Source organism: Bos mutus, chromosome 28 (genome assembly GCF_027580195.1).
Source record: "Bos mutus isolate GX-2022 chromosome 28, NWIPB_WYAK_1.1, whole genome shotgun sequence".
Lineage (NCBI taxonomy): Eukaryota > Metazoa > Chordata > Mammalia > Artiodactyla > Bovidae > Bos > Bos mutus.
In genome coordinates, this window is record NC_091644.1 from 28,965,886 (window position 1) to 28,990,310 (window position 24,425).

General features: G+C 40.1%; 1 protein-coding gene across 6 annotated transcripts in view; it reads left to right on the forward strand.

The window, feature by feature from the left end:
* The window catches only part of RHOBTB1 (Rho related BTB domain containing 1), a 141,584-nt gene that overhangs the window by 39,552 nt on the left and 77,607 nt on the right, over window positions 1-24,425 (forward strand). For 2 of the 6 annotated variants that reach the window (XM_070364803.1, XM_070364800.1), the window contains exon 3: window positions 2,562-2,627. The exons of the other annotated variants lie outside the window; for them this stretch is intronic. The gene's annotated coding sequence lies outside the window, so the exon portion shown is untranslated. The remainder of the gene's footprint in view (window positions 1-2,561; window positions 2,628-24,425) is intronic. 6 annotated transcript variants of the gene reach the window in all.

Genomic DNA, 24,425 nt, shown 5'->3' on the forward strand with positions numbered 1-24,425 from the left:
CGGGTTTTTGCCTTTCTCTTCTGGCCCCCTATAGTGAACATCACATTTATTTCCATTAATGTTACCTCATTAAATTTGTTCCATCCCACCAATTTGAACCTTTTTTTCCCACTTGGAATGGGGAGTATATTCTAATTCTGTCATCTGACTTATTAAGTGAAAGCTTAACTCATGTCATTGGCAAATCTGACAAGCATAGTTTGCATTTGCTATACACATACACACTCAGTCATGTCTGACTCTTTGTGTCCCTTGCACTGTAGCCCACCAGGCTCCTCTGTCCATGGAATTCTCCAGGCAAGAATACTGGAGTGAGTAGCTATTCGCTTCTCCAGGGAATCTTCCCAACCCAGGGATCCAACCCTGGTCTCCTGTACTGCATGTGAATTCTTTACCATCTCAGCCACCAAGGAAGCCTCATATTTGCAGTAATTCCTATTGTTTTTTTTAAGTGTTGACCATACTGGGACCAGGCATCTCACCATTAGACCATTCATCCAGACAGACACTGATCATTCACTCCTATCCTCTGTGTGGGGTTATTCGACAGGCTGCCAACATCCTTGACTTCTAGCTCCTATCTCCTTGTCTTAGCCACAAGGAAGCTGTGTGATGCGTTGGCAAATATCCTGTAGAAAATCCAGATATACTTAATTACCCCAATTGGCTAATGCAGTCACCCTTTCACAGGAAGAAAGGATGTACATCTACATGATCTGTTCCTTGGTGTAGCTTCTGGAACTCAGCTGGGAGCCTCACCATAATTGATTTTAGGTTCACTGATAACCATCAACCTCCCCTTTTGCAAATCAGGTCAAACGTGTTGATCTTGTGCCGTGTCTACTCCCGCTTCCCTCAGCACCTCGAAGACGGACGGACAGCAATGGTTTAGCAGATTTCATCTGCAGCAAGGATATCGGCTTACTCAGCGTTCCTAGAACCTACTACAGTAACTAGAATTTCAGAGGCATCCTATTTTTAAGAATCTAAACACTCAAAATTTGGTGTTTTGGTTGTTCTACTCATGCTTTAAAACTCTGAAATAAGAATTTTATACATATATATATATATGTATATGTCTGAAGATAAATTCATTTTACACTGCATTAGAATCTTGAATTGACCAAAACGACACTCCTACATCCGACCACATGCCACACCTACTGAACACCCTTCTGAGTTTCCTTCTTGTGGCTGTAGATGGTATTTTCTGGAAATTCATCTGGAGACATAATGGGACACTAGTTTTCCTGCTGGGACTTAGAGGGAGCCAAATTTGAATTGTTTGGTGGGAAGGAGGGAGAGCAAAAGCGTGAGGGCATGAAAGAACCTGAGAAGAAGGTGAAGTCGGGATATGGAGGAAGAGAAAGGGAGAGAGGTCTCCAGCTCAGTCCCTTGAGGCCCCCCCTTTCTGTGCCCCCACAACTGGAGTCCCTCTGTTCTCTCCTTTTTCCCTCTAGGGTTGAATTCTCTTAGAAACTTGCCCCTCTTCTACTAGCGTAATCTAACCTGCACCTCTCCCTTCATCAGCCCCTTTAGGGAAATTTAAGCCAGAAGGACAAGAGAATTTCAGGAGAAACAGCTTCTAAAGACAAAGCAATTAGATGATGATGGCCAAATCTCACATTTCAATAAAACCTGGCCACTGAGATAATTCGAAAGAATTATAGGCATGCCAACATTATTTCTTTGCCCCAAGATTGCCATCATTTCTAAGGGATGAAAAAAAAATGGGACGAAGTTCCCGCCAGTGAGAACCCTTGAAGGCATCTAGAATACATTCTCTTACATTCTCTTTTCTCATCTTTTCTTCCCTCTTAGCAACAGTAGTCTATCATTTCCATTTCAAAGCCACAGACAAAGAAAACAGAAATCTTACAAGTCTGTTGTCTTTCTCATCTATCCACGTTACCATCCCCTCTAAGCTGCGGGTTCATCTCTTACTGGAACATTGTGCTCCTTGAACTTAAAAAGCAGACAAAGAACAACACGTGTATCCTGAGTTTTTTTTAATTGACCTCAGATCATTTGGGGGTTTTCCTTTGTATCTTGTCTTGTATCTTATATCTTGCCATGTATCCCTTGCCTGCACGACTCATCACCTGCATTTTCCCCAATCCAATTCTTAGCATTCCAGCCTCCCATCACTAGTTGTTCCCTTCTCAGAGGACTGACTTCCCTAATCAGCCCATCTGAAGCTATGACACCACATTGCTCCCTCTCCTCTTACCACGCTTTGTTTTTCTTAAAAGCCTGACTGCAGCCTAGAATTAAAGACTTGCTTTATTTGTTTTCTGTCTTTCTCCCCTACTAGAATATCAGCCCTCTAAGAACAAGCATGTGCTTTTGTCCACATCTGTGTCCCAGGGCCTGGAACATTGCTGCTATTTGCAAGTTTCTCAGTAAACAGATGCTTAATGAACAAAGCAATAAATGGATTATTTAAAGTAGAGATGCAGAGACACTGGAAAGAATGTCATATAAAAACCACATCAGAATGATGTGCAACTGTATATGGTAGAAACTGCTTGTTTTAAAGTGACTTTTGTTTTATTTTTTAGATAATATAATCGGAACATCTCTGTTTACCTGAAAGCCACTCATAGACAAGTTAAAAATGTGGAAAGGTAAAATTTTAAAGAAATTACTCATAATCCTAATACCATAAAAACTGACATTAAGAGCTTCGGGGTTTGTTTAGAAATTTTGCAAGCTTTTCAATCTTTTCATGATATTTTCCCTTTGAAATTTTTATGCTATAGAGTTCTTCTAATCTGTTCCCTGAATTTTAAAAAATCTGTTCTCACAAATTTGCCATATTTCTCTGATTCTTTTCAGAATTTCTATCCCCATCAGTTTTTAAAACTCTTATTTCTATTGTTCTTTAAGATTCTTATTATTTCCTATGAGTTAGAACTTGATGTTTTTTTTAAAATATCAGCTCCCCCATTCATTTCCTCAAATCTTTGGACAATGAAATGCCAAGAAGGTACATCAATGACCATCTGATGTCCTGAGTTTAGCTGAAGATGAATTCCATGACAGTTCATTACAGACCACCATCAATGCATATTTCATAAAACATTTGTTTCATTTAGTCTTAAAACATTATTCTATATATTGTGGATATACTGTAAGAATTAGGTGATAGAAAAATACTGAAAAGAGATTTCCTAATAAATCTATATTCATTCATTCAACAATTATTGAGGCCCTATTATGTACCAAGCACTGTTTGAAGCACCTGAGATACCAAAATGAAAGCAAAGAATATACTACTTAGGAAAAGCACACCAACTAATTCTTATTCAAATATTTATCGAACACCTACAGTGTGCAGTCACTATGCTAGGCATATGAGCAGGGAAAAATCATAATATCAATGATCAGACACACTTGGGTTTAAATCTCAATTACATTCTAGCTTATAAACTGCTGAATAATTTACCCAGAAACTGGGAACAAAAACACACACTTAAAGGACTACTGTTAGGCTTGAGAAATTAAATCATCCAAGATACTGGTGATACAAAGATGAGCAAAATAAATTCCCTTTTCTCTAGATACTTGAAGTCTAGTAGGTAATATACATAAAACATAAGCATCTTGATATTTTTTATTTGTTGAACAAAGTCAAATCTAATACAGGACAAAATGTGTTACTGTCATACAATTCGTTTCTACAGAATGGTAAGTTTCTTTATATACCTCCTAAGATAGTGTCTTTTGAGTTATGGAATACTCAACAAATGTTAAATGGATGAACAAACAGATGTTTTATAAGTGGCTCTTCCACAATATCATCCACAAGTCATGAAATATTCTCTTAAGAATATTCACTTCCAAAAAATCTCATTTAGTATTATTTAAATTCTCCTTTAAGAGTTAGAAATGAAAGTACATTACTTTCTGCTTATAAAGTAGGATTACAGAAGATACTGTCCCTAATTTTTCAAGCTTTATATTGAGACGGTTGAAGGACCCAGGGGTACTTTAAGTTATATCTCCCATGTGAAAATCTTTTGTCTAGAAATAAGGAACAATTTGGCAACTTTGGAAATGTTTGCGTATTTTCCTCCATACACACTGACTGTGAAAAAAGACGGAAGGAGTCGGGGTTGCAGGTTTCTGGAACACCGAAAAAGTATAAACAATGACTAACATGTTAGTCATAATAAGCAGCTGTTCCTTAACAGGACAAGAAAAAACAGGTTTAAAATTCCACAGGAACATCAGTATAGACAAAATACAGAACTTTTTATCAGCTGAGAGGGACTCTAAATTGGGTGACCATAGAAAAGCATATGATGTAAAGATTTGAGGAGGGGAGGATTATACAGCTATCCTTAAAGTAATTTTAATTAGCTCTTCATTAAGCTTTCCTTAATAAATGTGAGGCAGACAAAATGATTTGCCAAGGTCTTAAATTTCTAGCAGGTTTGAGACTTTGCTTATTTTCCATGTGTCCCCTAGAGGGCAGCGGTGGCCCAAAACACAGGAAAGGATTTTCTCTCTCACCCTCTGGTGATAACCTCCACTCCAGTCTCTTAATCATCTTTCACTGATCTACCTGCTATATGCAAGCTGGCAGTGGTATGTTTATTTCTGAGTACCTAACTAGTAAAATCATTAAATACTACAAAAGGACACTGCATGAGTATACTTTTACAGAGACTGAAAGTACATTATACAAAGATTGTATTTTATGTTCGCGTGTATTACTTCACACACACATACACACACACCCCCTAGTTGGTCCTTTTTATGCATTTTTCATGCATTTTTGGAGTAGAGAAGGGCATGAGACAGTTGGAGGAAAAATAAAATGGGCCAAGGAAAGAAATCAAAGTTTTTTCTTTCAGTTGGTTTGAAACAATCCAGAGTTATTACTGAATGCCTATCCATCCATCCATTCATTCATTCAGGAGTCACCTATTAGGTGCTACATTTGGCAGTGTGTGGAACAAAGAAACTCCTACAGGGAGCTTATAATTAAGAAAGTGATGCTCAGTCACATTATCCAGAGGACAACACAGGAGTATACCCAGCTAGCAGCAATGTGCCATAAGAATCTGCCTCTCTGACACATGGATTTCTTTTGAAGGCCCATGCATATGAACACCTTGCCTGGTCTAACAGAGCCCATGACTTTCTATTTAAAAGGTGATGACCAACCACAGGAAGCTACCTAAATGGGAAAGGAAAGCCTGAGTGTGCGTTTTCTAATGCTGAGGTTTTCTTTTTTAGTTAATGCTGCTTGTTTAAATATTTTATTCTGCTCATAGACATTTTCATGCAAAGGGTGCAGCTTTCAAAAGAGCCTTTTTGCAAGATTGCCCTAAAAGCCTCTTGTCATGCTTGTGAATTTATCTTCTGGAAGATAAAAAAATTTTTTTAATTGTATTTGGATTATTTGCTAATTAAACCTCTTTATTCACTTTCATTTTATAAAACTGGGAGCAAGATGCAAAACCTCAAGTGTGAGAAGAAAAAGATTAACAAATGCCAGAATTGTAATTCAGTAAATACTTGCTGAGCCATTTGGGTTTTTTGGTACGGAGCAGTGGGTAACAAAAAACGGTCTACCTGTATGCCAGTGAGTGGCTGAGGCCACTCCTGCCATTCAAGCCAAACAGCGTGGTTTATGTGGCTGCGTGTTTATGCAGGCTGCTTTGGCTGAAAACTACATGTATTTGCAATACTTTCTGGGGGACGTCTGCCATCACATTTGTATCCATGGTCTGCACTACAAAGACCTTGAGACATTAGAAAATAGACTTCCAGTCCTAACGATATGCCTGACGGTCTAACTAGCCATGTATGATGGTCCAATCCTAGATTAGACATGATGTATTTGTTTAAATACACAGAAACTGGTGGGCAGTTAAGTGATACTGCCCTGCAGAGGTCAAGTAACAGAATCATAGCATTGTCAGTATACAGGTTATGTTCAGGATGCCAGGACCAACCCAGGAAGGGGACAAAATTGTTACAAATGGACCAGAAACCATAGTGGTTTTAAAATTATTTCCATTTGGCCATAATGGACCAAGCCAACTGTTATTTCCAGGGCTACAGAGAATAATATTAAATCTGTATCAAAGGACAGATAAGCATCTAAGTATTTGTCAAGTGGAAAGCTTCCTTAGAACAAAACAGAAAATTAGGATTGCAAAAGACCTAGACATTTACACTAGATATTTTATGAGGGGAAAAAAAATACACTATATAATTTGCTTCTTCCTGAGGATGTGGAAATTTCCGCTAAAGGGTAAAAAACAATGTTTGTAGAAAGAGTACGTTTAAAAGCCAGTTTGGCCTCCTGACTTTATTTTGCATTTGTGAATTGAGATAAGCCTATGAAATTATGAAATGTCTGCTGTTAAATGTTAATCATTCTTCTATCCTCTACCACTTCTGTGTTTTTATATTTAAAAGGAAAATATAACCACTGTGCATATTTTGATACATTATCTGTTGTAGAAAAGTGCCTCTTTTTCTGTTGAGAAGGGTTATTTTGAAGATCAGAGATAGGTGATTTTAATATCAGTTCCAACAAGAACTGCAGAGATCACTAACGGCATATAATTCATCAGCAGATGTTTTCAACCAAGTAGCTCTCTTTGAAAGTTTCTACTCAGGACAGTCCTAGCACTGGGTCTCAGGTAGAGAAAAAATGGCCACCTCCTTTAAAAATATAAACAACCATCACATTTAATAGCACTGTAATAACATAAATAGAATAACCTATCTGACTTAGAATTTATAGCTGTATTAAAATCACTTCCAGGGGTTATGAACTGGGAGATTGGGCTTGACATATATACACCACTGATATATATAAAATAGATAACTAATAAGACTTCTATATAACTCAGGGAACTCTACTCAGTGCTCTGTGGTGACCTAAATGGAAAGGAAATACCCCAGAAAAGAGGGGATATATGTATACATATGCCCCCCGACTCCAGTACTCTTGCCTGGAAAATCCCATGGGTGGAGGAGCCTGGTAGGCTGCAGTCCATGGGGTCGCCAAGAGTCTGACACGACTGAGTGACTTCACTTTCACTTTTCACTTTCATGTTTTGGAGAAGGAAATGGCAACCCACTCCAGTGTTCTTGCCTGGAGAATCCCAGGGACGGGGAAGCCTGGTGGGCTGCCATCTATGGGGTCACACAGTCGGACATGACTGAAGTGACTTAGCAGTAGCAGAGCTGATTTACTTTGCTGTACAGTAAAAAAACTAACATAATATTATTAAAGCAACTATACTCCAATAAGGGCTTCCCTGGTGGCCTAGAGGTTAAAGCATCTGCCTGGAATGCAGGAGACCCGGGTTCAATCCCTGGGTCGGAAAGATCCCCTGGAGAAGGAACTGGCAACCCACTCCAGTACTCTTGCCTGGAGAATCCCATGGAGGGAGGAGCCTGGCAGGTTACAGTCCACGGGGTTGCAAAGAGTCAGACACGACTGAGCGACTTCACTTCATACTCCAATAAAAATTAAAAATACGGACTCCACCATCTGGCTCTCACCACTGTGGCCATGATGAAGACCACATCTTCCCAAGGCGGTAATAATAATTCCAAAGGTGTTAGAGGTGGAGAGTTGCGGGTAGCTAAGCTTCTAGCCCTTCCCAGGAGGCCACAGAACATGCAGTCCCACTGTACGCACTGCAAGTTCTCCATGACTTGGGCTGCGATTCCCCATAAATAAGAAAGTGTCTGATGGATGGTGGGGACATGGTCCAAAATACTAACATCATTTAAAGCTCTCTCATGAATATTTCCAGTTTGAATATTTGGTCTAACTAAATAGTTCAAACTCAGAAAGATTCTATGAATATGACTTTCAGAAAAAAGCAGTCCTTTATTTGATACAATATGTTATGTTACAAATGCAGATCATTAAATTTCCTGTTCTCTAAGCAGGGTACTTTGTTCCTCTGAACAGCTTATTTACAACCGGTGAAAGTCACATGCCTGACTGTAGACATCAGACTCTGTTTGGATTACTTAGATAAACATACTATTTGATTAAATTCAGCACCATAATCAATAGGGGGTTCTGGTATCTTATTAATTACATTCTATGGAAACTGTATGGACTCATCATTTAATTAGATTTCTCACTTAGTACTTATCTGAGTATAGGAAATGTCATCATAGTTTTTTTACACATGGTAATGAAATCACTGGTACATTACCAAGATTAAATCATGAAAGAGTATCTATCCTTCTGTTCTCCTTTCTGCTAAAATTACCCAAGCTTTTTACAGTACCCTACCTGTGATGGGCGGGACATGAAGAATTTCAAAGCTTTCCACGACACTTACCAATCTCCGTGTCAGAAAAAAATTAGTATTTCCAGTCTGTTAATCATTACGGCACTTTAGAACCTAATAGCTAATTCTTAGAACAACATCTATCTTTATTTTGTATTCAATATGTACAGTGAATGTGCTCAGTGTTCCACTTACACGATCTTATTTAATATTCAGAGAAACACATTGAGGTTTCTGTCCATTATACAGATGGAGAAAGTGAGGCACAGGTCACACAGATGGTAAGGCTGGAGCTAGGACTGAAATCCAGATCTGACTCATACTGAGACCCATCAAGTCTAATCCACTTATTTCACAGATGCAGAAACCACAAGCCCAGAGGGGTAATCTGTCTTTCCAAAGGGCACACGGCTGGATAGTGGCAGACGAAACTAGGATTCAGGTTTCTACCTGTTACCTTTATTGCCAGGAGCCATCACTATAGGCCTGAGCTACTCGGCTTTGATCTTGTTTCGTTCCTGTTGTGGCACAGAGCAGCCAGGCTCAGACATGTAAGCAATATCCATTAGCACTGCTGTCTGTGACGTGTAGAGCAATCACATTTTTAATGGACTCTGTCTGAGTCCTTCCTTGTCTACATAGCTGTTAAAGAGGTCTGGAGTTAATTTATTGCTCACTTAGAGTCAGCATTTGGCACGGTTCCTCCAGGCGTAGAGCTGGATGTCTGTGGATTTTGCATTCTCCTATATCCCTGGAAACTCTTCCTAGAGAAAGTCATACCATAGCACCGTGTTCCAGGACTGAGAACCCTGACTGCTTCACAGAGGGCCTTCGACTCTGAACAGCAGAGATCCGCCCAGGTCTTTTCCTTGCTTTAAATACTCAGATGAAATTTCGATCACGAAAGAGTGTTAAATTTTATCATTTGTCTTATCTGCATCTATTAGATATGGTTTGGTATTCTACTAATGTAGGTTACATTGTTGAGTTTTTAAATAGTAAACCAACCTTGCATTCCTGATCATTTGGTCTTGATGTATCATCCTTTGGTAAGCTGCTGGATTTGCTAATACTTTGTTCAGGATATATGGGTCTACGCTCAAGACATCCTTTTCACGTTTTGTCATATTATGCTGGCCTGACCTTGGTCCAAGTGGTGGTCACACAGGTATTTACATACATTAAAATTCATTGAACTTAGGATGTTAAGACTTCCTGCTGTGTGTAAATCGTACTTCATTTAAGTACAATTTTTTAAAATTGTTAAGATGGCTTACCTTGTCCTCAAGCCATGCTGATGAGAATGGCCTTCAAGGCTTCTGACCGCTTGGACAGGCAGGTAACCTTTGTTGCCCCACCTTGCCCCACGGCCGCATAAGACTACGCTTAGTTACTCTAAACTATCATATTCCTTAACGCTGTCAGAACTTTGCTAACGTTCTTTCCTAAGCACAGAAGGACTCCTCCAGACTGCTCTTTCTCTACCTGGGAGAATTCCTTTCATCTTTCAATGCTTAACACAAATGCCATTCCTTGTAGGACACGTGCTGGAAAATTCTGACCCCTCCACGGTCACTGAAAGATGAGTTGATCCCTTCTCTGTGCTGCTATTGTGCTAGGCACACAACATTCTAACACACAAAACCAATCCTGTGTGCGAGTGTTTGTCTCCTCCGTTAGGCTAAGTGCTTTTCTGAGTCTCTTTCTCATCTTTGGGTACCTAGGGCCTAACAGTCAACAGGAATACTTGCCAAACGCTGAAAGAATGAATGCTTCCTTCAATACAAAGTTGGGGGAAGGCAAAAATAGAACATGGTAAAGTTGTTACCATTTTACAAAACCAATAATCGAATGAATGTATGTCCCCTCCAAAACAATTTTGGGAGAGGGGGGAAAGATCTGGTATAATTATGTCAATGTTTTGTTACATTAAAAATTAATTCAATGGAACTTCCCTGGTAGTCAGTATATAAGACTCCCTTCTTCCACTGAAGGGGGCCAGGGTTCAGTTCGTGGCAGGGATCCCTGGTTGGGAAGCTAAGATCTCAAATGCCATGCAGCATGGTCCCCCCAAAGATTTAACTCAAAACTTGGAGGCTTAAAACAACTGTCTCACTTATTTGCTCCCAGTGCTGTAGCTTAGGCAGGGCTCTGTGGAGACCCCTGCATGTTTGTGGGGGGGTGTTCAGCTGGTGATGGAGAATCCACTTCCAAGATGGCTTCATCCACCTGGCTGGCAATATGCTGCTGGCTGTCAGCTGAGAGCTTAGCTGACGCTGTGTTCTAGGGCCTAGCTGTTTATCCATGGGAACTCTCCACATGGCTAGGTTAGGCTTCTTTTAAGAATGACAGTCCCAGTGTAGTCCAACTTCATACATTGTAAGTATTTTCCTTCTAAGTACACAGGCAGAAGCTGCCAAGGTTTTTTAAGACTTGGGCCCAGAACAGGTACAGCTTCTCTTCAACCACATTGTATGAGCTAATACAGGTCACAAGGCCAGCCTCTTCCAGGAGGGACCTCCCCCCGACAGAGACGTGTGGTTCATTGGGGACCACCATATGAATGTGCTACCACCATGAAGATGTTACCACATTAATTTTAAAAATGAAGTCACTTTTATTATAAATTCCTACTCTTTCCTGTTGGTTGATCTTGAGTTTTTTGTTGTTGTTGTTTTTTAATTTAGAAGTTTGTATCTATACAACCTTTTAATCCAGTTATGCTTCAGTTCAGTTCAGTTGCTCAGTTGTGTCTGACTCTTTGCGACCCCATGAATCGCAGCACGCCAGGCCTCCCTGTCTATCACCAACTCCCGGAGTTCACTCAAAATCATGTCCATAGAGTCAGTGATGCCATCCAGCCATCTCATCCTCTGTCGTTCCCTTCTCCTCCTGCCCTCAATCCCTCCGAGCATCAGGGTCTTTCCTGATGAGTCAACTCTTCGCATGAGATGGCCAAAGTATTGGAGTTTCAACCTCAGCATCAGTCCTTCCAATGAACACCCAGGACTGGTCTCCTTTAGGATGGACTAGTTGGATCTCCTTGTAGTCCAAGGGACTCTCAAGAGTCTTCTCCAGCACCACAGTTCAAAAGCATCAATTCTTCAGTGCTCAGCTTTCTTCACAGTCCAACTCTCACAACCATAGCCTTGACTAGACGGACCTTTGTTGGCAAAGTAATGTCTCTTCAACCTAGATAGAATATGCTATCTAGGTTGGTCATAACTTTCCTTCCAAGGAGTAAGCGTCTTTTAATTTCATGGCTGCAGTCACCATCTGCAGTGATTTTCGAGCCCCAAAAAATAAAGTCTGCCACTGTTTCCCCATCTATTTCCCATGAAGTGATGGGACGAGATGCCATGATCTTGGTTTTCTGAATGTTGAGCTTTAAGCCAGCTTTTTCACTCTCCTCTTTCACTTTCATCAAGAGGCTTTTCAGTTCCTCTTCACTTTCTGCCATAAGGGTGGTGTCATCTGCATATCTGAGGTTATTGATATTTCTCCCAGAAATCTTGATTCCAGTTTGTGCTTCTTCCAGCCCAGCATTTCTCATGATGTACTCTGCATATAAGTTAAATAGGCAGGGTGACAATATACAGCCTTGACATACTTCTTTTCCTATTTGGAGCCAGTCAGTTATGCTTACTCATCAAATAAAAAGAAAAAAATTTAGCTCCTCTGACCTATGCAATATCAAGTTCCTAAACTCTTTAAAACTAAAACCTGTTGGGTTTCTTTTGCAAGAGACTAGCTCAGAAACTTTGATTTCTGAAGGAAATCAGAGTTTAACAATTGTATACTGGACAAATCTTCAGAAAATTTACAGTCATATCAGTGTTCTAACACATGGTGCTTAAAACTCAAATGTTTGCGGCTTCAACTTGATGCTTATAAAAATGGTATCAAGTCAAGTTCCCTGTGATTTCTTCATTTAGAGGTGCTTGACTTTTCCACCTCCCTAAATTCGGCATTAGCCTTCTTGTGCTTTTAACCACATGTTCTGAGGACCCAATTACTGACTTTATAATCTGATTAATGGTGGGGTCTGTGTCTGTCCTGGCAGAGAAAATACACTCACAAGTGATGTCTGCTCACAGGAAGTCCTTCCGCTTTGCAGCAGTATTATATAGTGGTTATGAATTTGGATTTGAATTTAGACTTAGAATTTTAATCCTTGAACTCCCCGTTCTAAGGATATGATCTTACACAAATGATTTAACTCTCTATTCCTCGGCTTTCCCATTTGTACCATGGAGAGGACAACAGTACCTCACAGGGCTACCATGAAGATGACATGATAAAGCTTGAAAAAGCACAGAACAGAGCGTGTCAGGCATGGAGTGAACATTCAGCACATGTTGTAATTGTTGTTGTCATTATTACCAGTGGGAAAGTTGTTAAGAATACTCTTTGAGGTTTCCAGAAATAGATTACAAAGTGTGTGATTATTCTAAAACCTTGGGTTCCCTCCCCACACCACGCTACATGTTCTGTAGACCTGCTTTTTTAGTATTCTTACTATTAATTAGCCTTTGATTCAGGTTAGTTTTTAGGATGGGAGAAAGAGGGAATGTGAGTTGACTCCTAAGGCTTAGTGGTGCTTACACCACTGCACCTAATTCTTTGGGAACACTTGTAGTCACTCCGAAGAGGATTATCAGCCTATTAACAGATGAGGTCCAACTGAAAATTTGTAGACTCCCACGACAGTTATTTCAGTGTGTTAACTGATCAAAATTAATGGCTAAAAATGGCTACGAATTTAATAACATGTTTAAACAAAAAGTTTAACTCGTCAACTATGATAGTACATATTAATTTTCAAAACAGTCACATTCCTTTGCAAACAACCAACAGGCTCAGTGTATACATGGGTTTCTGTTTTCTTTGCAATCAAACACTGGACCCTTTTGAGTATCTGTCACTAACAAGTTATAGATAACAAATTTAGATGGAGAGAATGCTTACTAACACTAGGTCAGCTGCCACCAAGCTACATTAACTAATTACAGTGTTTTATAATCAGCATTGCTGGTATATACCAAACTGGCATTTTAAATGAATGCATTTGTGCTGTGTAATGATAGTTGGCAATTATCTGTGGTTTGGAGTAACCCAGGACAGTTACTCCTTGAATAATTGACCACAATGACCCACATGTCTACCCAATCAGGAAGAAGCCTCCGTGCTGTTTGGAATGACTGACCCATGCAGTACACTGTTGTGGTTTTATTAACTGTGATGTTCACAAGTGTGTTCAAGAACATTGTGGTTGTTGATAGTATTCTAGGACCACAAAGAAGAGATCCTGGTTAAATAAGCACAGGCAGCTCAACAGAGAGTATTTCCCTCTGAGGAAGGCACAGCTAACTTTCACCTATAAACGCCCTGGGAAGTCTTGCAATAAGAAAAATAACTTCCCTTAGGAAGAAGATAAAATATAAAGTAGTTCTCCAACTTACTTTAACATTTATAAAGAAAGGACTATTTCCCTTTTTAACAGAGTTTCGTTCAGGGTTGGTCCAACAGAATAAACTCTGGAAAATGCTACTTGACTAATTCATTTTTATCTCCTTCTGATTATTTGTAAATTCACAACTGGATAATTCCAAAAATGCTTGTCAGTTTTCCTTCAATTTAGTTTTGCTCCCCTCTCCTCACCCTTTCTGATCCACTAAATTGCCAGATTTAGCAAATGAAAATACAGGATACCCAGCTACATGTGAATTTCAGACAATAAATACTTTTAAAATATGCCCTAAATTGCATGGGACAGGTGAATGTAACTGAGTGTCCTATATTTTATCTAGCAACCCTGACCCCCAAGCCAAATGAGAGCCATCAGTAACTAATGAAACTGTCAGCTTAATTTAGTAATAAGTAAATGGAAAGAATTCATTCAATGTTTGTTGAATATTTTTTTTTAATCTTTCAAAATAAGAGAAGTGTAAACTGGTTTTCAAGGTCACTAGGTCTTCGGTCTTTTTGTAATAATTTCAACATGCAAAGTGTATTCACTCTGGACTGCCATGAACTTTGGTACTCCAGGCTGAGGCTTTCAATTCAGAGATAAGGAAACTGGGCCCTGGGAGAAGTGACTTGACTTGCCCAAGGAAATTCTCCCATAGAGTTGTTAACAGCCAGTCTTGAGACCTCAATTCCTAACTCTCAACCCAGGGGTCTGAATTCCCAACCAAGTTGTCTTCTCTGTTGAACACTCTAGTTGATAAGACCAGGAAATACCAATTCCAAAAATAAAGAAAGGCGATGAACAGGTAATAAGTGTTGTAAATAACAGAGTTAGCTAAGTTTATAATTTTTAACTGATAAAGTCAAAATAAAACTGAATACATCAAAATACATTTAAAGCTTAAATTATATTGAACATAAATTTTTACCATTCAGAAGGCACTCGAGTATCTCTCAATATCTCAGCCCTCCATTTTTTGTATAATATGCAAGAGTCCAAATATAAAGAAAATTTTCAGGCATCTTTCAGGTGCCTGTGTGTTTCTATTTGTAAACTATCGTTCAGGGTATATATGCTTTTTTCCCATCCATTTGCCACCTAAAATGTATTACTAGGGAGAAACATCAAACCTAGCAAAAATCAAACAATACAAACCTCTTGTTAATAACAGCAACAGTTGTGATGAATTCATTTCCACAGAAAGCAGAAGAACTATTTCCATGCCCAGATGGTATATCATCTTTACTGTTAAAAAGAAGTATTACTTGGACTGAGGTAGTAAAACATGCTGCACCATGCCCAACCCATAGTGGTTGCTACCTAAATATTAACTAGAATCATTACAGATTAAAAAGTCAGGTGGTCATCCCTAGACAATGTCATACTGAGTGAGCTAAGTCAGACAGAAAAGGAGAAATATCATATGACATCCCTTCTATGTGGAATCTAAAAAGAAATGATACAAATAAACGTATAAAACAGAAAGAGACTCACAGACTTAGAAAATGAACTTAACGGTTGCTGGGGGAAGGGATAGTTAGGGACTTTGGGAAGGTCATGTACACACTGCTATATTTACAATGGATAACAAACGAAGACCTACTATATTAGCACATGGAACTCTGCTCAATGTTATGTGCCAGCCTGAATGGGAAGGGGGTTTGGAGAGAATGGATACATATACATGTATGGCTGAGTCCCTTGGCTGTTTGCCTGAAAATGGCACAATATTGTTAATTGGCTATGCCCCAATACAAAATGCTTTGGTGTTAAAAAAAAAAAGGGGGGGGGAAGCCATGTGGTCATGGATTCAACTAGAATTTAGCCTACTAAGGGAAGTCAGAAAAAAAAAGACAAATATCATACGGTATCACTTATATGTGGAACCTAAAATATGACACAAATGAATCTATTAAACAGAAATAGAACCAGGGACACACAGAACAGACTAAGGGTTGCCAAGGGGGAGAGAGGTGGGAGAGCGATGGAATAGGAGGCTGGGGTTAGCAGATGCAAACTATTACATATAGAATGGATAACAACAAGGTCCTACTGAGTAGCACAGGGAACGATATTCAATATCGTGTGATAAACCATAATGGAAGAGAATGAAAAAGAATGTAAATGTATATACATGTATAATTGCCTTACTTTGCTGTACAGCATTAATTGACATCATAATTCAACTATATTCCATTAAAAAATAAATTTAAGGAAATGATTATCAATATCTCAGAAAACAAGCCAGGTGGTTATCACAGTACTTATGACTATTATTCATCCACACTAGTATCTTACATATTATACTTTACTCTTTACAAAACAGTTGTATGGTCTCAAAGTGCCCTTTTGTGAATGATCAATGTAATGTGGGCAGTGGTTACTGTGGAATAAATAAAGCCATGAAGGATAATTTTCCCTTAAAACTGAGGTTTAGTCTTAAGTCACATACATGCTTTGTAGATAGGACTAACTAGAAGAAACTATAACTAAGGAACCTTGTGAAAGTTTTATCATTCACCTTTGTTATAAACCATTTACTATGGGCTTTCTCACCCACAGTGCTGTTCAAGGACTGTGGGAACAGAGACACTGCACTTTCACCAAAACTCCAGGCTCCTTTAAAGTTGATCTGGTGAAAGGAAGTGAGATTTTTGTCTCTGACCCCAGGAGTTATCAGCTCATATTTACAAGCTAAGGAACTGGTCTCCTTCATTGTTGATCCTGAACATCTTTAACTGCTTATATCACTCACATGTGGTGCAGTTAACTACTTGTTCATAAAGGCGAGTTTACCAAGTAGTAAATCATAGGTCCCGTTAAATATTATGATGAATATACATATTGACCGAGCTAAGGAGACACTGCAGTTGTGTGCATGGAGACACGTTCTTGACTTCAAAGGAAGGAGTCAGGTCCTCGGTGCTTTTAGATAAGGAACCATTATGAAAGTAGAGTACTGACAAAAAGAAAAAGCCTCACAATTCACCTCTATTTCTGGGGATTGACTGGTAGGTCTCCTTCCAGGTCATTGGTGTTTCTAAAACAAACAACAACAACAAAAAACTGTATTCCTTTTAAAGTAGAGTAAATCCATAATTTACATGGAGAAGGAAATAGCAACCCACTCCAGCATTCTTGCCTGGAGAATCCCATGGACAAGAAGAGCCTGGCAGGCTACAGTCCATGCATGGGGTGGCAAGAGTTGGACATGACTCAGCAACTAAACCACCACCACCACCCATAATTTAAGTGTTCAGTTGTTCAGTCGTGTCTGACTCTTTGAGATCCCGTGAATTGCAGCACGCCAGGCCTCCCTGTCCATCACCAACTCCCGGAGCTCACTCAGACTCACATCCATTGAGTCAGTGATGCTATCCAGCCATCTCATCCTCTGTCATCCCCTTCTCGTCCTGCCCCCAATCCCTCCCAGCATCAGGGTCTTTACCAGTGAGTCAACTCTTTGCATGAGGTGGCCAAAATACTGAAGTTTCAGCTTCAGCATCAGTCCTTCCAATGAACACCCAGGATTGATCTCCTTTAGGATGGACTGGTTGGATCTCCGTGCAGTCTAAGGGACTCTCAAGAGTCTTTTCCAACACCACAGTTCAAAAGCATCAATTCTTCAGCACTCAGCTTTCTTCACAGTCCAACTCTCACATCCATATATGACTACTGGAAAAACCATAGCCTTGACTAGACAGACCTTTGTTGGCAAAATAATATCTCTGCTTTTAAATATGCTATCTAGGTTGGTCATAACTTTCCTTCCAAGGAGTAAGCGTCTTTTAATTTCATGGCTGCAGTCACCATCTGCAGTGATTTTGGAGCCCAGAAAAATAAAGTCTGACACTGTTTCCACTGTTTCCCCATCTATTTCCCATGAAGTGATGGGACCAGATGCCATGATCTTAGTTTTCTGAATGTTGAGCTTTAAGCCAACTTTTTCACTCTCCACTTTCACTTTCATCAAGAGGCTTTTTAGTTCCTCTTCACTTTCTGCCATAAGGGTGGTGTCATCTGCATATCTGAGGTTATTGATATTGATTCCAGCTTGTGTACTTATACACTAAATTTCAAAGTATTTACTTTCATGTGGTCAGAAGGTCAGGATTAGCATTCTGGGTTAGAATTCAGGTTCCTCATCTGCTAACAGAGAGCAAGTCACCTTCTAATAAACTTCACTTGTTTCCCTCATAGCTTATTTGGTAAAGAATCTGCCTGCAATGCAGGAGCCCCTGGTTTGATCCCTGGTTTGGGAAGATCCCCTGGAGAAGGGAAAGGCTACCCACTCCAGTATTCTGGCCTGGAGAATTCCATGGACTGTATAGTCCTTGGGGTCACAAAGAGTTGGAAAGACTGAGCGACTTTCACTTTCACTTTTCCCACCTCTCATATTTGAGATAATAATTCTCATGGTGTCATGAAGATTAAATGACATGTATATTAGAGGTGCTCAGTAAGCAGAAAAATGTGACAGGAGCATAGGCAGAATCAGTTTTCTGAAATCGGTTTTGTGTGTGCGTGTGTAGTCCATGTATTTTTCTAGTTTCTGTATGTAGTTTAGCAGACTTCTATAGGTAGGATGGGGTGCGGAGGAAATGCAGCAATTACAAGTCACTGGCAAAGCAAAAAAACTCAAATCTCAAAAACTTTCTGCCTTATGGAGAGAAGTCGGTGGAAGCTATTCTGTATAATACTTACAGTCAGCCTTGGGGGCTGAATGATGGGAATGATACAGTTCCTATATGACTGATCTTTGTACTCCCAAATGCAAGGCTGCCCTGTGCTGCATAGGATTTTTAAATGGCTTCAGGATGAGTCATTTTACACTTACCAGTGTGTAGAGAGTTTCACATTTTACAAGACATTTTCCACAGACGTTATTTCATTTAGTCTCAACAACTCTTTAGAAAGTTATTATTCTCATCTTCATTTTACACATGGAAATTTGAAATGCAATAGGGACTAACACAGAATTATAGGACCAGTTAGTGGGATGGGAAAAATACAATTCCATGTCCTACTCTTTCCCTGCTCTACACTCCCCTTAATGTGTTTTGGTTTGAGGTTTTTGTTTTTCTTTTTTTTTTAACTCATGTCATGAAGAGAAACAGTTTTGTATTTTTGGCATGACACAGTTGGTCAGGCAAGATAGCCTTAAAAATGCCACAACATATAAATCTTGTCATTTACTTGTAATCAGGTAAAATTGAAGCCTGATACTAATACCTTTTGTAATATGAGGAACATAGCTTCTTTTAAACAAATGTCCATTTCACATGCATATTTTTCCCCAATACAGATTTCCATTTTTTTTAATCAAAAATAATGTGCATTAGACTGTTTTTCTTCTTTCTAGAGATGTGATATACATGTTTCACAATTAGCAGCTCTGTACTAAACAAAGCCAGACAGAGGCCCATAAAAGCTGTCTGCTACCTCCTCTCACAGATGCTGAGCTAGACCGGTGAACAGTCATCTTGGTAAGAGAGACTGTGACAAGAAGATAAATGTAGCAACAATTGCGGAGCTCACAAAAATCACGTTTTCTACAAACCTGACCCACCAACAAAACCTAATGAAGGAATCCCCAGAGAAAGGATTTTATGCAAACCTGCACAAATACATTTAACATGCTCTAGGCAAAGAATACTTCTTTGTCTATTTCCAACGCAGGGCCTATATCCACTGTTGCCCAGTCACAAAAGGAACTCTAGTGCCAAAAAATTTCCACCTTCAGAGAACTGACAACTAAAAGCACACTGTATTTAAGGCTTCTATCTTTAAATGGGTAACAAAGGAAATGCCAAGACGGGATCCACTAGAAACCGCATCAAGGTCAACAGCGATAACCAGACTACAAACTCAAGACTGGGAGTTAATTTACACTTGTAGCTTTCAGGTAAAGAACATTTCCTTTAGTTGATTCCCACAGCCAAGACTAACTTGGATTTCTCTAGAAAATAGGAACTTTAAAGACCATAAGAGCAGGTATGATTCACAGCTGACATCAATTCCCAATTAGTCAAAACTTCATACAGCTGGCCTCCTGAGGCTAAAGGGTCTTCTCGTTACCCAACTGAAAGTGATTCGGGCAAAGCCTGCCTGTGGTACTGGGGAAAGGGGTTCCTGATGCAAGGTTATTCCATGTGGATATCAAAGCCAAGAGAAATGAGGAGGGGGCCCCGGATGGAATGCTGAACAGCGTCAGGTCCCAGAGCAGTCTGACATCTGGGAGAAACACCTACTCCGGCGGAAGTACTAGAGATCCAGAATACAAGTTTCAGGAGAAACAAAGGGTCTTCAGAGGGTCAGGTCATTTACTTCCCCACTAATAAAGAGCCCCAAACAGGGTCTGTCTTTCCTTTCTGCCACCATTCGCTGGAGAGGCACACAGCCTCCTGCCTGCTCCGTCGAGACTGACCCCACTGCCTGGAGGTGGGAGCCATAGCCGTGGTCGTTCCGGAAAGCCAGCGTGCAAGACAATTTGGATAAAGTCATCCCTAAGCCAATGCTTAAGTCCAGTGCCCACGGGCCTTACTTAGTTCTCTAGTCCAGATGCATTTTTTCAAAAGCCAGCATACCCCCTTTACTACATCTCCAGCCACCTGATCTGTAAAGTACCGCAAAGTTGTTGGCTGTTCCCCTGTTAACTCTGGGAATATCGCGGCAACTGTTTTTCATTATCTTTCTACCAAACACTTTTCTACCAAACTCCTTAAAATAGGTGCATGTCTTCAAACACTGGTAGTGCTTGTCCATGAAATTTGCTGCCTAACACCTGGAACTTGCCATCCAGGATGACATCCTTTAAACAGCCAAGTACAACACCCCATTCTGCATCCAAGGAGAAGGCGATGAATGGTCCGCACAAACCAAGCCTCGCTCAAGCTTCTTGCAGTCTTAGCTGCATCCCTGGCTCAGATCGCCGGAAGTGGCCTCTGCGCCTGCGTGGAGGCGGGGCCTGAACTAGTTCGGCAGTGGCCACGTGCCAGCCAGGTTCTGCGGGTCGGTTACCGACAGATGAGGAGCAGGTTTATTAAATAATAGAGAAAGACCCTCTCTAAAGGAGTTTTATGTAAGTACTTCAGAATACTTAATGTAAATACCTGAGAAGATTCTCTAAAACGAATGGCAGTAGAAATGTTGGATGCTAGTGGCTGGATTGAAAATGGTGTTATCTTGAAGGAGTATTTATTTTACAGTTTGAAAGTTCTGTGATCCCAGAATATACTTTTGGGGAAAAAAAAAACCTCTCAGAATTCAGTAGTTTAAAAAATCCAATTATAAAGTAGGCCAAAGAGATGAACAGATATTTCCGCAAAAAAGATATAATGGCACATGAGAGGAGGTTCAGTATCATTCAGTTCAGTCGCTCAGTCCTATCCTACTGTTTGCGATCCCATGGACTGCAGCACGCCAGGCCTCCCTGTCCATCACCAACTCCCGGAGCTTGCTCAAACTCATGTCCATCGAGTCCGTGATGCCATCCAACCATCTCATCCTCTATCATCCCCTCTCCTCCTGCCTTCAGTCTTTCCCAGCTTCAGGGTCTTTTTCAATGAGTCAGTTCTTCAGTATCATTAGTCATTAGGGAAATCCAGATTAAAACCACCATAATTTGTCCGGAAAAAGCTATTGAACAAATGAAATTTTTTTAAGAGTAATAATACCAAATACTGATGAGAACATGGAGGAAGTAGATTTCTTATACATTACTGCTGCTGCTGCTGCTAAGTTGCTTCAGTTGTGTCCGACTCTGTGCAACTCCACAGACGGCAGCCCACTAGGCTCCTTTGTCCCTGGGATTCTCCAGCCAAGAACACTGGAGTGGGTTGCCATTTCCTTCTCCAATGCATAAAAGTGAAAAGTGAAAGGGAAGTTGCTCAGTCGTTCCGACTCCTAGTGACCCCATGGACTGCAGCCTACCAGGCCCCTCCATCCATGGGATTTTCCAGGCAAGAGTACTGGAGTGGGGTGCCATTGCCTTCTCCCTCATATATTACCAGTGGGAACATAAAATGGTACAGGCACTCTGGAACACAGTTTGACAGTTTTTTAGCATATGACCCAGCAATGGCATTCTTGGGCATTCATCCCAAAGAAATAAAAACTTAAGTTCACACAAATACCTACAAAACCATGTTTATAGAAGCATTACTCTTATGGGCAAAACTGAAGCTACTCAAAAAGTCCTTCAACAGGAAAACAGATAACAAATTCTGGTATATCTAGCCAACAGAAATTTACTCAGCATTAAAATGAAGTACTGATATATGCTACACCCCGGATGAATCTCAAGAGCATTCTGCCTAGTAAAAAATAATTCAATCTCAAAACATTATCTACTGTATGCTTTCATTAATACAAGCCTCAAAATGACAAAATTCTATACATGGATAACAGATTAGTGGTTGGTGAAAGGATGCAAATACCAAGACTTAGCATGATGCTGTTCTATGATATGAAACATCTCTGTATCTTGACTGTGAGAATTTTTTTAATGCTGTGACTTTGGCAGATAATTACCATAAAAGGTAGTCAAAAGTTTTTATACCACTTTTGTGCAGTACAAACCTGAATGTTTAAAGACATAGTGTTCGTTTAATTATACTTAAGTACCAATTTTTACTGGAAAAGGTCAGTTTTCATTCCAATCCCAAAGAAAGGCAATGACAAAGAATGCTCAAACTACTGCACAATTGCACTCATCTCATAGGCTAGTAAAGTAATGCTCCAAATTCTCCAAGCCAGGCTTTAGCAGTACGTGAACCATGAACGTCCAGATGTTCAAGTTGGTTCTAGAAAAGGCAGAGGAACCAGAGATCAAATTGCCAACATGCGTTGGATTATCGAAAAAGCAAGAGTTCCAGAAAAACATCTATTTCTGCTTTATTGACCAAAGCCTTTGATTGTGTGGATCACCACCAACTGTGGAAAAGTCTGTGGAAAAGAGATGGGAATACCAGACCACCTAACCTGCCTGTTGGGAAATCTGTGTGCAGGTCAGGAAGCAACAGTTAGAACTGGACATGGAACAACAGACTAGTTCCAAATAGGGAAAGGAGTAGGTCAAGGCTATATATTGTCACCCTGCTTATTTAACTTATATGCAGAGTACATCATGAGAAATGCTGGGCTGGGTGAAGCACAGGCTGGAATCAAGAGGGTGGGAGAAATATCAATAACCTCAGATATGCAGATGACACCACCCTTATGGCAGAAAGTGAAGAGGAACTAAAAAGCCTCTTGATGAAAGTGAAAGAGGAGAGTGAAAAAGCTGGCTTAAGGCTCAACATTCAGAAAATGAAGATCATATCATCTGGTCCCATCACTTCATGGCAAATAGATGGGGAAACAATGGAAACAATAAAGAGACTTTATTTTGCGGGGGGCTCCAAAAGCACTGCAGATGGTGACTGCAGCCGTGAAATTTAAAGACGCTTACTCTTTGGAAGAAAAGTTATGACCAACCTAGACATCATATTCGGAGAAGGCAATGGCACCCCACTCCAGTACTCTTGCCTGGAAAATCCCATGGACAGAAGAGCCTGGTAGGCTGCAGTCCATGGGGTCGCTAAGAGTCGGACACGACTGAGTGACTTCACTTTCACTTTTTAGTTTCATGCCTTGGAGAAGGAAATGGCAACCACTCCAGTATTCTTGCCTATAGAATCCCAGGGACAGAGGAGCCTGATGGGCTGCCGTCTATGGGGTCACACCGAGTCGGACACGACTGAAGTGACTTAGCAGCAGCAGCAGCAGCAGACAGCATATTAAAAAGCAGAGACATTACTTTGCCAGCAAATGTCAATCTAGTCAAGGCTATGGTTTTTCCAGTAGTCATGTGAGAGTTGGATAAAGAAAGCTGAGTGCCGAAGAATTGATGCTTTTGACCTGTGGTGTTGGAGAAGACTCTTGAGAGTCCCTTGGACAGCAAGGAGATCCAACCAGTCCATCCTAAAGGAGATCAGTCCTGAATATTCATTGGAAGGACTGATGTTGAAGCTGAAACTCCAATATTTTGGCCACCTGATGCAAATAACTGACTCATTTGAAAAGACCCTGATGCATGGGATCACAAAGAGTTGCATACAACTGAGTGACTGAACTGACTGACTGACCTGCTGCTTAAAGATGGCGTTTAACTTTTTAATTCATAACTGAGGAAATGAAAGAAATTAAGAAAAAGCAGGATGTCAAAAGGCCAGTTAGTGATATAATAATGCCTTAGCATAATCTGACCGAGGTGCAAATGCAACTGTCAAAATTTCAGAAAACTACTTCTATGTGCCTCAGTTTCATCATCTTTAAAATGGTTATGTTAATAAGGGTATCTACCTCATCAACTAGTGTGAGGCTTAATTGAGAAAATGTGTTTGAAACCTGGCCTAGCCCATTGCCTGCCAGATGTAAAGGCCATAATACATGTTGATTCCTATTTCTTTTGAGTTTCTACACTATTTCTCATCTCCCATTGCAGTCTGATGAGAAATGGCTTGCACTAAAGAGGAGGGATTGCTAGGAGTGAGCAGGGTTAATTAAATTTTCCCAAGAAATATGTTACTGAAAAAAAAAGGTATATTGATTCAACCTTTCAAAATAGAGTCACTTTTATATAGACTAAGCAAAGTCTGTTTTGTGCCAAGTAAATGATCACCCCCTCA